At 33.1% G+C, this 14,654-nt stretch overlaps 2 long non-coding RNA genes across 2 annotated transcripts; both read right to left on the reverse strand.

Moving 5' to 3' along the window:
* Nucleotides 1–2,180: 2,180 nt before the first annotated feature.
* Nucleotides 2,181–9,436, reverse strand: LOC128196143 (uncharacterized). Its single transcript, XR_008248307.1, has 3 exons — nt 9,276–9,436; nt 9,054–9,124; nt 2,181–4,921 (listed from the first exon to the last, which is right to left on the reverse strand). It is a non-coding gene; the product is annotated as an uncharacterized LOC128196143 (long non-coding RNA).
* A 1,620-nt stretch (nt 9,437–11,056) lies between these two features.
* LOC128196144 (uncharacterized) lies at nt 11,057–14,191 on the reverse strand. Its single transcript, XR_008248308.1, has 2 exons — nt 13,772–14,191; nt 11,057–11,310 (listed from the first exon to the last, which is right to left on the reverse strand). It is a non-coding gene; the product is annotated as an uncharacterized LOC128196144 (long non-coding RNA).
* Between the last annotated feature and the right edge of the window lie 463 nt (nt 14,192–14,654).

Consider the following 14,654-nt stretch of genomic DNA (forward strand, 5'->3'; position numbering starts at 1 on the left):
TTTAAATTTTAAAATAAAAATATTTTATTTTAAAAATATATAAATAAAAATAATATAAATATTTAAATTTAATTTTAGTATTTAATAATACCAATAATAGTATAAATGGAAATTGTTAATCATCAAGCATATAATTAGTTAATAATATAATAAATAAATACATTTGTTTTCTTACCAAAACATTATATCACATTTGTGATATGTTTTATTAAAAACAATTGGTTTCTTATATTAAAAAAAATGTATAATATTCTTTTATAAAATCTAAAAGATCAAGAAAAGAAAATACTTTATTTCATCTACAGTATAAAAGTCAAAACATTAATCATTAAAAATAAGTTATCAACATAACACTGATGTTATCTTCCTCCATTAAACATGAGAAGAGAGGTCATTAATTTATATCTATAACAAAGATAATACATTTTGTAATAGTTGTTTAGCTATACATCTTCTTACAAGTTTATAATAGTTAATAAAGATGTTCAATATACTATCTTTTATTTAGTACACGTCTTTTACAACTTTATATTTCTTATTTAGTATACATCTTTTACAACTTTATTTTATATAACGTGAGTAAGAGTTTACAAATTTATCTCTATAATTAATATCAACTAATAAAAAATAGTAAAAACTATTTTATTATTTAAATAAAAAAGAACAAAAACTAAACAATCAAATTATCATAAGATTATTATTAATATTAATTAACTTAGAATAAAATATGATTACCAATTAGATCATTCAAATGATAGATAATGTGATTATCACATAATAAACTGAACAATCAAATTATTATAAAATCATTATTAATATTAACTAATTTAAAACAAAATATGGTTATTAACAATTATGTCGAAAATATTAACTTAGAACAAAATATTTATCTAAAACTGAGTTTAAAATTTATAAATATAAATTTAAAATAAAAAAATAAATTATTATATTTAATATGCATTAATTTTTTAACTATCTTAACTTTAAAATATATCTAACAGTAAAACAGACAACCAAAACATTAAACTTTTACTCATACTTACAAAAAAAACAATGAAAATCTCATTTAATAACATTTTTGCATTACTTAGTCCAATGTACATTGTGGATGATGTCAAGGTTTACTCAAATGGACATTTTTTACTTTAACCAATCTCACACAAAAGACACTAGACTATCATCCAATTGTGTAACTAGGGTACCAAAATATAGTTTACGACTCAAATAAATTTTAAAATTTTGAATGATCCTAATATTTATATAAAACAATGATTAATAAAATAATTATTTATTTTAAAAATTCATTAAATTTCCATTTTTTATTTTATAAATTTTTAAATTAAAATTATAACATCTCAAAAATACAGTATAAAATCATACCATAGAATATTCACAATTAACAATATTACAGTTCAGTTCTGAAAGAGAAGAGGTACATTTTTGGCCGAACAGCCTTACAACAATACTTCAGAATTTAAACTTTACAAAACAAAAGTCTATACCGAACAGTTTCAAGACTAAGCTAAGCTTACACCGATCGGTTATACAAAATATAACCAATTCTAACGACCAAACGGTCCTATGGTTCAGCTTTCACTTCCACTTCTTCCAGAGCCTCTTCCAATAGACACTATTCCCCTTCTGCTCACATCCACAGGATGATCATTGCAACAGGAAATGACGGCCGAACGGACAATACAGACAAGAGAGGAAAAATGGTAAGCTTATGTAATTTAATTAATTCAGTAAAACATATATTTCACATAAATCTAATATAATTCAATAGTCAATCATGCAACAAACAATCATGCATTTCCAACCATAACCATACATCAATGCATGCAATGACCGACCACTTTACTCTGACTGTCTGATGAGGCCCAATTTAACTTGTTAGCCTTTGCTAGGACTCGGGTTCAATCCCCAAATCCTTGGCAACGGCACTAAAAACTTGTTAGCTCAAAAAAATACGTGTTGGGCTCGATTTCGGCAAGTGCACCGAATCGTTCAAGTAATAAACCGGTAAGACCGGGTATCGTTTTCCCAAGAGACTCGTAATACTAGAGAATTGTGCGATTAACAACTCATATAGACTCAATAACATAACATCAATATACAGAACAAGTGCAGGAATGTAAATTCATACATAATTACAAGGTTGGACTTTGGTATTGAAGGCACTTGAAAATGGAAAAGACTAGAAATGGTATGAAATGACATTGCTAAGGTTAGTTTTCACCAATGCACTCTTGTGTATGACTAATTTCGTCTCCTCTCTATCAATTTACTAAAGTCAATCCACTAAAGCACTCTAGCCCTAATTCCTTAGATGAAAGAGCCTAGGTTTTCCTTATCAAACCCCAATTCCTTGGCAATCTAACAAGCAAAACCCGCATTAAAGGGCTGGGATCTAAGACAACATGTGAATCATCTTCCATTCCTAGAATCAATGACCCACAAGGACTCCTATTTCAGTTCCGGGTTTCATCTTACGTTCCCATAATCCATAAAACCCCAAAATCAAGTCATGAACGTTCCCATTACATGCAAGCTTTAAGATTGGAAACAAGAATACTAGCAATTGATAGAAAAGGCATATATATAATCAAATCATTCAACAATTACACAAGAATTCAAAGGCTACAACTAATCCCAACAAGATGGGTTTGGTTCTCCATTTCCATGGAGAACCCTAAAGCTTACAACATGGAAGATGGAAGAAGAAGGAGAACCCAAGAGGAAGAAGGGAGTGTTCCCACGAACCCTAGCAGCCCTCCAAGCTCTCCTCTGAGTGAAATCGCGCCTCCAAATGACCAAAGACCGTTTCCCCTTCGCGTTTTAGGGTTAAATAAGCTGTCTGCCACATCAGTAAAAGTCGCGCCCGGGCGCGAGCCTCTCGGAAAAAGTCGCGCCTGGGCGCCCCATTTCTCACGCCCGGGCGCAAGCTTCTCGCAAAAAGTCGCGCCCGGGCGCCCCTTTTTCACGCCCGGGCGCGACCAGCACACAAAACTGGCACCTGGTCACTTTTCTGTGCAGAAACTGGCCCTGGTGCAGTCGCGCTTGGGCGCCCCTCAGCCAGGGGGGCTTGGGCCTGACTTTTCAGCACTGCATCATTTTCACTTTTTCTGCAGATCTGCTCGCTTCTAGTGGTTGGTTCAGCCTTAGACATTGTTGGAGAGTCTTCCAAGCTCATTTTTAGCTACAAAATAAGGGATTATTGATGAAAGTACATCAAAGTAGCCAAAAACACAAATATATAGAAAACAAGACAAAACAAGAGGATTAAGCAAGTTATAAGTTAGAAAGGAGTTGATTTTGCTACTAAAATGATGCTTAAAATATGGTATAATTTAGCATTATCAAAATACCCCCAAACTTACAATTTTGCTTGTCCTCAAGCAAAAGTACTTCTCCTAGCAGACAATTCAATCACAATGGTCTAGCAACTCAAGCATAGTTTCAATCAAATAAACAAAATCAATCGTGCTTGCTCAACTTATAAATCACATTCAAGAGACAATATAGTCTTAGCAAGCTAAACTTCAATCATGGTGCTCACAAGTTCAAAGTCACATGATAGATGCAATTGATAGATCAACAAACATGGCAAGTTGTTTTCAATGAGTGCATGGAACCAATCCTCACCAAGGAAAGTGTCTCACTCAAGCACAATGGTGTATAAGGATGTGTGTCTAACTCTCAAATATCACAATGTTACACAAATCAACTTTGCCTTTTGTTTCAACAATTTCAAACACATTTACAAGCAAGTTACATCACAAGGACTTTGATTGGCTTGTATTGTGGCTGGGCTAAGAAGAAAAATTGGTTTTTCTGGACAACAAAGCACCTTGAGATAAGAGACCAAACAATTTAATTCATGATATAACTTAGTATCTCTTTTTCTCCAAAATTGAATAACCCACTTCTCAACCTATTTCCCAACTCTTTTTCATTGAATTCATGTTTTTGTCTTTCTTCTTATTTCTTCTTTTTCTTTCTTTTTACTCATCTTATTGTTTTTCTCAATGCTCCCCTTTTGACAAGAACTCCCCCAAACTTAGACCATTCTCCTCACTCTAACATATATGTTCATCTCAACTCAAGGTAAGGAGGTTAAGGATTTTTCAATAGGCTTAAGGTTTCGGGAATGAGAAAGTTTTCTTTAAGGTTCAAAGGTTATACATTGGCTTTTAGGTTCAAAATGTAGAAGAGGTGGAAGAACAAGATGGCCTTGATCATTTGTAACATGCAAGTAACTAGTTCAAATAGAGAAACTCAGGCAAAATCAACTGTGATTCCAAAGTAATAACATTCAACAATAAACTCTGAGGCACAACATCTCACATGTTTACTCAAGGTTCCAAAATTTGATAAACATCATGCCAAGAATATTGATCACAATTAAAACCAAGCATCTATCTAAACATATACAAGCAACCACAATCTCTGTTCAACAGGCTCAACCACATAATCTCAATTAGATTTTCAAAACAATTCTCATGGATAAAGAGCAAGCACAACAGATTTGTATTCAATTCAAGCATAGAAAATGATTCACTCAAATCACCAGACCAATTACACAAGAACTATTCACAAGGCAAGTAAAAAAGAAATCCAAAACACAAATACTGAAAGCAAATAAAACTTCAAAATTAAAACTGAAAAACCGAATTTAGAATGGACTCTTTGCAGCTCCAGTAGTGTAGGATACTAGCTTCACTTTCATCTGCAACATCTTCCTCCCACAGTAGCTTATACTCCGCAACTGCTCCACCTCCCCCATCAGTAGGGGCCTGGCCCCCAGGCCATGCTACACGAGCAGCAAAATTTTCAAGTCATAGGTTGCTCTGCTCTAGCCTGGCTCATAGGTTGGCCAATGGTGGTTTCAAACTTGTTAAGTCCTTAGGAAGATCTTATCCTGTAACAACAAAGCTCAAAGCAAACTTAGTATCTCATAGTCAACAACTGGAGAGAAGAATCCATAAAACAAACTAAAAGAAATATACAAAAGAAAGCAAAGAAACAAAACAAAGAAATCCAAAACAAACAAAGACAAAAGTACAAGAACAAAGAGGGAAGTCTTAGAATTAAGCTTCCCAAAGGTACCACAACACAAAAAGGTATAAAAACACAACAAAAGGAGTGTGTGAAAGAGTGCAAAAGAATGGGAAACTCATCATAATTCAAGAAAAACAAAAGTGCAGAACCAGAATTTTTGGTGCAGCTCGCGCCCGGGCGCCCCTCAGCAGGGGGCGCTTGGGCGCCACTCGGTCAAGTTGGTGCAGGATGGCCCTCGTGCAGCTCGCGCTCAGGCGCCCCTCAGCAGGGGGCGCTTGGGCGCCATATCAGTTTTCTGCATAAAGCAGATTTCTGCAAAATTGGCCACTCACCATGTGATTTTTGGTTCTAAACCTTCATTCAATGCACTCACACACCAAACAAGCTAAAACTAACCTAATACACTTATACAAACCACAAAAACAACATCAAAACTCAAAAATCACAACAATGCAAAACTACACAAACATACAAAACATAAGCTACTAATGCAAATAATACAAAAATCACACAAACACAAGTAAAATAGGTAATAAAACTGGGTTGCCTCCCAAAAGCGCTTGTTTAACGTCATTAGCTTGACGGATTACTCAATGAAGTGCAAATGTTGATGTTGGTGTGCTCCTTCCACCAACTCTTCTTGAACAACTTTCTAGCCACCAAATCAACTCTCATAGCTTGAATTCTTCTTTTTAGCCCTTCCACTACCTTGACATCTTCAAACACTCAATCCTCTTGATCAACTTTTGCTTGCTAGGCTTGAGTTCTTTGTCTCTCATCCAAGGGTGGTGGTGACTAGTCTTTCTCTTTTCCTTCTCCCTTTCTTCATCTTTCACTTAGCACTTGGAGCATCTTCAAGGGAGGAAGAATTTGGGGCAGCTTGTGATGCTCAACCTAGTTGTCTCCTTGTGTCCTATAATTTCCTTCAAACTCAGGGTCTTCATGATGCTTTTGAGGCTGCAGTCCTCCATGTATGAACATCTCCCTGCATATACACTTAGACACAACTAGGCTAAAGCCACAAATTAGCCCAAACAAAACTGAAAATCTATTTACAACAAAAGAGTTAGTTCTATATACAAAATCAAGTCTACATAAGTTAGAAACCTCACAAAAGTCTAGTATTGACACGAGTCCCCGGCAACGGCGCCAAAAACTTGATGAGGCCCAATTTAACTTGTTAGCCTTTGCTAGGACTCGGGTTCAATCCCCAAATCCTTGGCAACGGCACTAAAAACTTGTTAGCTCAAAAAAATACGTGTTGGGCTCGATTTCGGCAAGTGCACCGAATCGTTCAAGTAATAAACCGGTAAGACCGGGTATCGTTTTCCCAAGAGACTCGTAATACTAGAGAATTGTGCGATTAACAACTCATATAGACTCAATAACATAACATCAATATACAGAACAAGTGCAGGAATGTAAATTCATACATAATTACAAGGTTGGACTTTGGTATTGAAGGCACTTGAAAATGGAAAAGACTAGAAATGGTATGAAATGACATTGCTAAGGTTAGTTTTCACCAATGCACTCTTGTGTATGACTAATTTCGTCTCCTCTCTATCAATTTACTAAAGTCAATCCACTAAAGCACTCTAGCCCTAATTCCTTAGATGAAAGAGCCTAGGTTTTCCTTATCAAACCCCAATTCATTGGCAATCTAACAAGCAAAACCCGCATTAAAGGGCTGGGATCTAAGACAACATGTGAATCATCTTCCATTCCTAGAATCAATGACCCACAAGGACTCCTATTTCAGTTCCGGGTTTCATCTTACGTTCCCATAATCCATAAAACCCCAAAATCAAGTCATGAACGTTCCCATTACATGCAAGCTTTAAGATTGGAAACAAGAATACTAGCAATTGATAGAAAAGGCATATATATAATCAAATCATTCAACAATTACACAAGAATTCAAAGGCTACAACTAATCCCAACAAGATGGGTTTGGTTCTCCATTTCCATGGAGAACCCTAAAGCTTACAACATGGAAGATGGAAGAAGAAGGAGAACCCAAGAGGAAGAAGGGAGTGTTCCCACGAACCCTAGCAGCCCTCCAAGCTCTCCTCTGAGTGAAATCGCGCCTCCAAATGACCAAAGACCGTTTCCCCTTCGCGTTTTAGGGTTAAATAAGCTGTCTGCCACATCAGTAAAAGTCGCGCCCGGGCGCGAGCCTCTCGGAAAAAGTCGCGCCTGGGCGCCCCATTTCTCACGCCCGGGCGCAAGCTTCTCGCAAAAAGTCGCGCCCGGGCGCCCCTTTTTCACGCCCGGGCGCGACCAGCACACAAAACTGGCACCTGGTCACTTTTCTGTGCAGAAACTGGCCCTGGTGCAGTCGCGCTTGGGCGCCCCTCAGCCAGGGGGGCTTGGGCCTGACTTTTCAGCACTGCATCATTTTCACTTTTTCTGCAGATCTGCTCGCTTCTAGTGGTTGGTTCAACCTTAGACATTGTTGGAGAGTCTTCCAAGCTCATTTTTAGCTACAAAATAAGGGATTATTGATGAAAGTACATCAAAGTAGCCAAAAACACAAATATATAGAAAACAAGACAAAACAAGAGGATTAAGCAAGTTATAAGTTAGAAAGGAGTTGATTTTGCTACTAAAATGATGCTTAAAATATGGTATAATTTAGCATTATCACTGTCCGGACTGTATGAAATTTGTGTAGCTACGACGTTTTTGCACCCGGGTGATGTAGTAACTGGAATGCCCTCAACAGCTGCCACCCGGGGTTAGTCCGTTATACTTCGCCCATCTTAACCTTATGGACTAGGACCTCCTGCCATTCTCACACATGATTTACTCCTCTCTACTTGAGAATGAGTAATCATAGAATATCAGGATAAACGCCACCTTAGCATGACCACATTCATACTTTACCATTCCATAACAAATCCTGAGATATTCTCCCCTGGAATACTCTTTCACATCCATACTATTCCATTCATATCACATTTTAAATATCATCATATTTCATCATCAATACAATCAGACTGAACACTGAAAACAAGATCCCATCTTAGAACAGTAATGAAAGAAATAACTTCCATCGTAGAAGCAAGACCGAACGAGAGAATACTTTTTAGAATAATCTAACGGAACGCTTAGTGTAAGACCGAGCGGTCTTTCACTTATTCACAGAATAGGACCGAACGGTCCATATAGGATAAGACTCATCAGAAGCCTAACACTTATGATAATACGGAACATTTACTAGCTACTCAACAAGTATGATCGAAAGGTCTTTACTAGACAGAACTCAAAGAATGTATGGAATACTATAGAATACATATAATTAAACATAACCGAAAATGATGAAAGCTTTTATCCGAGACCTAATAGTTTAAACTGAACACTACAAACTAGGGTCGAACACTTTTATTCCAAAAATGGTATAATTGAGTATTTTGATGAGACCAAGCGCTTGGTTTAAAACCGAGCACTACTGAGACCGAGCACCTGGTTTAAGACCGAGCACTACTGAGTTTATACCAAAATGAATGAATATATATATATATATATATATATATAATACAATTACTTAACACTTATTTTCAATAAAGAATAAATATAATTTCTATGACTTTAAGTATTATAGAATACCTTAACTAAGCTAATTACAAAGAGGAATATATACTTAGACCGAACGCTTATTTAACAGTATACTAGGAGAAAAAGCGATCGATCATTAACTGAAATTCTCTACAGAAGAAGAATCCAGTTCAAACCGAATACCCAAATGAAAAACCGAACGGTCAATAATGATTCTCGGTTTCAAACACAGAAATTACGCAGAATGCTGCAGATTGAAGAGCACTCCCTATATCAACCCAGTTCACATCCTTTATCAATCATTCACCATACAGACAAACATACAACCACATTTATAATTCATCTCAACCAAATATATATACAGAACACCAAACACCCAAGCCAGCATTCAAAACAAAGAATCATAATTAAATTAAATAAGTTTCTCTTACCTTTAACAGAACCGAACAGCTTCTACACATTCAGCAAATTTGTTTGAACCGCAAGAGAATCCTAAGAACACCTATGAACCACCGATTGGTGAAAGAGGACCAAGCGTAGAACCACAATGAAATCAGAAAAGGAAGAAAAAGAATACGGAGCACATGCAACAGGATGGTTCTTTGTATGTAACGAAAACCCAGAACTCGCTAAAACCAGAGAACGAAACTTACCAGTTCTAAACACAATTGATCGGTTAGATAGGAAGCTCTTGACGTCTGAATCGTCTAGGAAGCTTCTGATCACCGATTTGATGAATCTTCAGTGAGAAAATCTAGAAAGAAGGGAGAGGAAAGGTAGAGAATTCTGTTTTAGAGAAATACATAGTCTGAAAATAATGAGATTATCTTTGTTTAAATTTTCTATTTATGTGCTTATGCAACACTTTGTCTCTTTATTTGAAGACATCTGTCCCCCCTCGTAACACTAAATTTCTGAACTCTCACCAAAATATTGGTTAGAAATAAATTATAATTATTTTTTTGTACTTTTAGCCAAAGTGACTTTCAAATAATTTTTCAAGTTATCCTCAAAGTTATGATAAATTATAATAAGATTTTATGAAGTTAATTTTCAAACTCATGTACATTTAATCAATATTACTATCTTTCACTCCAGAAATGATTATTATTATCTTATCATTGTTTGATCATTGTTTGATCATTGTTTGATCATTGTTTGGTAAATGAATATGTGGACTAAAAATAACCCGAGTTCTGTAGATAATTAATTAACTAATGAAGAAGAACGAATTTGTCTATATTATTTTATTCAACAAAACAATTTTGAATTCAAAGTTCCACAAACCAAGAGTGAAATTAAGCAAGCCCTGTTCATGCATGCTATACTCCAACCAAAAACAAAACATTTGGATAATCTAAAAAATTGATAACAAAATAGTCTTAGAATACCCATCCAGAATTTATCCTATTTGTTGGTCACGTTAATATCTTATCCATTCAATTTAACGTTTCAGCCGTCCATCTGTCACCTGCGCTGGGTGGTTTATCACTTCCTACTCCGAATATCAATATTTCTTTATCAATTTAACTAAATAATTAATTGACCAGTCAAACAGATTTTATTATATCTAACCATTGTTATATATAATTTGATAAAAGTATATTATTTTAGTTATAAAAGCAACTTTTTACTCTTAAATTAACTATATATATATATATATATATATATATATATAATTTTTGTGTGTGTGTGTGTAAGTGAGAATAGCTGTTGTAACTAAAGTAATGCTAATTAAATAGTTTACACTAAAAGTATTAAAGAAAATATCAACTTCCATGTGGTGCATTTAAGAAGTATAAAGAACTATTTTAAGTATTAGATAATTAAGGAAATACCAGAAGCTCTCCAACCTTATCCACTGATATTGGAGTGGATGAGTTTTTCTTTTAATTAGATGTCTATTAATTGAAATTGCAGAAAAAAATTGCCGGCAATAAAACAAATGGAGACTAAATAACTGTTATTATAGTCACCAAATCATTCAAAATATTATTCTCAAGTATAAATATTCTGATTTATGCACAGATTTTGTTCCCCTATTTCTCACTACACAGAATATTGTATTAGTAGGGTTTTCTATCATTAAAAATATGATAAATTTGAGTAGCGCAATTAATTATGCATCATCAAAATTAAAAATTAGCAAAGATACATTATTACTTCTAGAATTAGGAAATTTGATCAATGTAATACAATTGTTATCTAATTTTATCATAATTTTAAAAAAGTATATACTGTAACACCCCCAATTTTAATTTCATAAAAATGTGTAGAAATTTAAAATTTTCACAATCATGAATAAAATCATTTTATTTTAATTGATTAATATCTACACAGGACATTTCTTTCATCTTACACGTCATGGTTATTCAATATTTACAATCTAGAGATTTATTATGAAAGAATACGACTACAAGACGATTCCAATTCATACATTAAATATACATGTCTCTTATAAATTTTCCAAAGAAATAAAACTTTTACAATTTCAATATATAAATTATCCAAATTCATCACCAACGTAAAAAGTTTAATACGTTCCTTTACATAAATTGGATAAACTTTAAATGAACTCCTATATTCTCCAATCCCTCTCTCGTCACCCTTATAATTCCTGCAATGTCTGTGTTCCTATTTGAGCTTCCATATAACATATGTTATACAATCATTGTATAATTACATACACTAACACGCAAACACACAAATATGGGTGAGCTAAGAAAATCAATTAACATACAATTCAAATTCTACTAATTTATAATCATGTGGTAAAATTACTAATTAAACCGTTAATTCATATCAAACCATTTGACAACCTAGAATCCATTCAAAACAACCATGATTCATTATTTCCAAAAATCATGATTCATTATTCCCAACAACCATGATTCATTATTTACAACAACTAACTAATCAAACTTAACAATATATTTTACAACACAACAACTTAATCAAATTAAACATTCATTCCAAATTCATATTTTTTTTTTAAGGCATACCAAATTAACTATAACTACAAAACAGCCTTCAATAATCTAATAAAATATTGCTTAACTCAAATTAAAACAACAGTTTAGTACATTAACAGGTTCATACGTCTTTATATAATTAAAATATTTTAACCATGTAGTTAATACTTTTAATCCCAAACAATTTTCTAATACTTAATATAATATCCTAATAACTAAAATTGGAAAAGTTTATTACAAGTTATTTAATATATATATATATATATATATATATATTAGTATAATATTTTAAATATTCCACTAGAAAAGTTTAAGGAACTTTATCATATATATTACATTATAATATTATATACCCAAAGTCTTAAACAACATACTTAAACAAAACACGTCTTGGCATGTTGTATAATATATAACATAATAATTATAACATATAATAACCTAATGATGTACCGATCATGACCAACATATCATAATATATATATATATATATATATATATATATATATATATATATATATATATATATATATATATAGTCTTTCTAGATTTTGTTTATAATATAAGAATTTTCAATCTATGAAATACACTGGACGAACAAAAGGAAATGAGATACAACAAGATACTAACGGCCCTACCACTTAATTCAATACTTCAATTTTAAACTCAACCAATGCCTTATGATTCAAACCACTCAATATATAAAAAAATATATATTGCACCATCACATGAGAACTTTGTAATATAATATTAAAACATATGTTGGACTGAAAATTGTCCAAAATCCCAACACTTGTCCTAATTTCTCCAAATTCGCGTTTTCTATGACCTTCTCCAATAAGCCATTGAATGAAAAGAAAATGTTAATTGCTTTTGCTCTAAATAAATATTTAGTCGAGGTTTAAAGTTATTAACGGTACAAATATCAACAACCAACACAAGCTTTAAACAACTTAACTCAAAGCTCAAGTGTGTTAAAAGATTTGGAGAGATATTAACAGCCCAACAACTGTGCAAACATTAACATTATGATGCAAATATTTCAACAAAACAGCGAGGTTTTTATGTAGTTTATACAACCAAGACAACAAGGTATTTTCTGCATAATTTTATAGCAAGACAACAAGGTATTTAAATAGTTTATATACAAAGACACTGAGATATTTCTGAAAAAATTTTATAGCAGGACAGCACGGTATTTAGGTAGTTTGCATTTCCTAAACCAGATTTACCAACTAGTCACATTCATTCAGCCACAAAGTGTAATTCCTTAAGATAACTCTTTAATTTAATTAAGTTCAATCACTTTAGACTCATTTCCAATTCCTATATTCCTTCAAAACAGTAACCTGTAACTCTAAATACACTTAAACAATACATTGTATTACATCATGCGTACATTATATCTATTTTACTCATTCATGCAAATTTCTCAACGTTTGATCATCAAGAAATGTAAATCGTGTGCACAACCATTCTAAGAGTGAGATTCTCTTATGTTTGGACCAGTTATTTCAAGTTAAATAGAATATGAATTACATACCCAACAATTTCTAAGTATGTAATTATCTCATTTACATTGCATTGTTTAAAATTAAGGAAGAAGAAACTCATTTATCATACTAACAAAACATATATATAACCAACTCTAAAACCAAGTCACAATAACAAACAGAGCACGACTTCCTCCCCTTTATTTCCATTTATACCTATTGCGGAGATAATTACATACCCATTATTTCTGTTACAATTTATATAATTAAGATTACACGACCATCAGCCCCCTTAGAGTATTAGATGTTTAGTTCATTAACGTTATACTGGTTCTGATACACTGATCCAAGTGAATCATCAATGAAAAGTCATATTATGCACAATAACTCAACTCTAACCTAAACTTACCCCACTGAATTCCCGTCGGGTAAATAACCCCATTGTAGCAACCGAAAACAACATATAGACATTAAATCACAGATTTATATACCTTGTTTTCACATGGTAAGTATATCATCTTAAAAAAAATATATATGCACATGTTATTGCTCAATATGCAATTCAGACCCATCATTCAAGTATCAAACACAAGCAATCCGAAACACCATTTATTCCTGAATCAAAATTGCAAGTATGCACACAGGAAAACACTGTTAAATATCTAGAAGCAGTTTAGTTCCCCATACCTGTTCCTCCTCTTTACGGTAACCCTTGGTTCGAACATTATGTATCTTGCTCTCCCAGTCCTGTGTTCTCTCTTTGACTCGCAAACTGATTCTCTTAGTGCCTCACACTAACCACCGATCTTACTCGGATTCAACATTTGGTGCTCTCCCTCGCACAAAAAAATAAAAAAAAAAAACTAAGCCTTCAATCTTCATTGCTCACTGTTCTAGGGTTTGGTCCGAGAAAGAGGAAAAAACCCAAATTTGAAGAAGAAAAACAATTGGGTCAAAAGAACTTTTGATTCTAAAGAAGAAACAAAGAAAAATAATTGAAGGAGAAGAAGAATGAAGATGGGTGAGTTTCTCTCTCTCTGGTCTTCTCTCTTCCCTCTCAAAAACGCTCCCCCCCCCTTTTTCTACCAGTCCTCCTTTTTATTTTTATTTCTTGAAACCTCCAAAAAAATACATTTTTAAGAAAATATGTAAAAGTTAGCCCACTTAAAGTTCGAAGGCGCATCCATCAAGCTATGCATACACAATCAACACATACACCACAAGACCAAGCTGAATTTATTGATATATTGACCATATAATAAATATATAAAGTATATAAATTCACACATTTCAAATATTAACTTACTATTTATTATTTTATTTATTTATTTTTTTTCTTAGTTCTTACATATACACTCATGAGTAACTTATATTTAGATGACAGAACTTGTGCAACTTTTATTCAATTTTATTCAAATATAATTTTTTTTAAGAAACTTACATGAGTAATTCGTGTTTATACAATACCACTTTTTTTAAAATAAGTAAATATAAGTATTTAACCTCTGTTTATCAACATACTTCTAATTACATAAATTGGAATTTCTTTTCAATGATTACTCATCACTTA

The sequence above is a fragment of the Vigna angularis genome, chromosome 4 (assembly GCF_016808095.1).
Source record: "Vigna angularis cultivar LongXiaoDou No.4 chromosome 4, ASM1680809v1, whole genome shotgun sequence".
Taxonomy (NCBI): Eukaryota; Viridiplantae; Streptophyta; class Magnoliopsida; order Fabales; family Fabaceae; genus Vigna; species Vigna angularis.